Source organism: Clupea harengus, chromosome 11 (genome assembly GCF_900700415.2).
Source record: "Clupea harengus chromosome 11, Ch_v2.0.2, whole genome shotgun sequence".
NCBI classification, from domain to species: Eukaryota; Metazoa; Chordata; class Actinopteri; order Clupeiformes; family Clupeidae; genus Clupea; species Clupea harengus.
Window position 1 is genome coordinate 10,306,957 of NC_045162.1, and position 2,184 is coordinate 10,309,140.

Sequence of the window (2,184 nt, forward strand, 5' to 3'; positions counted from 1 at the left end):
GTGTGTGTGTGTGTGTGTGTGTCCTCAGAAATCCCGTTCAGACACCCAGAATCCTCAGGAAGGGGTTTCCTGTTTGGGTCTGCATGGTGACCTCAGACTGCTGCAGAAAACATACACACCCAACACGGATCAGTGTGGAGCGGATTGCTTGGCAGCAGTGTGAAGTTCTCTGGCAAAGGAGTGAACATATATCAGACTTCTCCATTCTTTTGGGTGATATTATTAGCAGCTTATTTATCACAACATCTGTTGTTTGTTTTAGACAATGATTATGTCAGTATTACTGAATGTGCTAACAGTTATGTCAATGTTGTTCAACATCACAACCGTGAAAAGAATCAGTTTTTGTAGTAATCGCTGCTAATTGTTCAAGACATTTAACACTGGAAAGTAAAAGTCTTGCATTAATATCCTGCACTTGTAAAACAGATAAGCATAGGGTTGCTTTTTTATTGTAAAATGAAGCATGGTCAGTAGTGTACAGCATTATATTTTTTTTATAGTGGGTTTGGTATGGCGACAGTGGTATTGTAATGGCTGGGGGATGATATGTTCATTTTATATATTGACCCATATATTGATGTAGGTGGACAAATTACCCATTTGCATTGGCAAAAACACACATTAACTTGTTTGAGATGAGGTCTGTTGTTGCTGATGGGCCAGCTGTTGAGCCTCACCCATGATGCCTTGCAGAAGTCAAAACATGATCTGTCAGAGCTAGTAGACCTAGTGCTTACATCATACTCCTGCAGCCATTAGTGGTGAATAAATGTACATGTAGGTTTGTATTCAAGGCTTGCCTCTGTCACTTGCACTTCCGTGCTAGTCCCGCTGTACAGGTTCATGTTTACAGATGGAGATCACTGAAGCTTTTCATAGACAATAGTCTCAAGTGGTTTAGGGCAGCGGTTCCTTGGGGTCCGCGACATAGACATAGTATACTATAGACATAGTATACTATAGACATAGTATACTATGTCTATGGTCCGCGACGCCTTGCCTGGGGGTCCACGTAAAAGTCTGGCTTCCAAAGGTTTTTTATTTTTTTTTATTCATTGCAATACAGTATACAAAACATCTAGACTAATGTTACACGGTGTACCGATACTAGAAACGTTTTGAAAGGTATAAGTATAGTTACTTCATTAAAATACCACGCAATCAGAGCGCATTCACTGTTCCGCTCCCTGTCAGGCTGCCTGCACGCATTGACTGAAAGGGCGGGGCTGCCCAATTCTCACACATGCAACAGACAGCCTTCACTCACAGCGAGTGATCTCAGGGGAGACATGGCCTCATGGGCAGGAGCTCTGGCCGACCGTCCTCGGCTTGTTTTAAAAAAAATAAGTGAGATCTGGAAATACTTCGGATACGAAGCAGACTGTGAAGGAAAGCCCATCGACACACAGAGACCCGTCTGTAAAACATGCTTCAAAGCCACTCAGGCAAAGGGAGGTAACACGTCAAATATGGCTCACAGACAGACACAACCGAACTTTTCAGAGAGTTCAAAGAACGACAGGTTAGCAAATGTGATTATAAACATGAACACCCCCAAGGTCACCCATATACAGCCTAACATGAGTAGTCTTAGCCTAGTTTAGCGACAAGCGATTTCCCCCCACCACAGAATTTTGACTATGCGTAGTACAATGATCATAATGTAGTGTGGTTAACGTAACCGCACTTTTCACGCTAGTAATGTTAACTGCCATAATCTGCAAGTGATGCATTTAATCTTCCATCAGTACGGGTCGTGTTTATCGTTGCAGAAGGCCCTTTTTTAAAGATAGGTTAGCCGAAGCCATATCGGATGGCCCTATTGCATGTAGCTATTCTCGTTTAAGACGTTGATCCAGCTTTCAATTTGGCTGCAAGAACGTAGCCCAGTTCATTGTCAAAATGAACCTCTAGAAAGAAAACGCTATACGTGTATAATCAATGCAGTGATGTCACCATGTTGTTTTCATTAGTATCTTGCTGGAGGCTAATACTAATATGAATGCCATTTGTTAAGTGTTCGTTACAACCCTAATACAGACAAGTGCTCATCACATCAGCCATAAAACAACAGCAGATATCTGGCTTCCAAAGGTTGCCATCGTTCAGTGACAACAAGACCGGGTCAATAAACTGCACTGGACAAACTATGTGCTGAGAGACAGGAACACCCTTCTCATT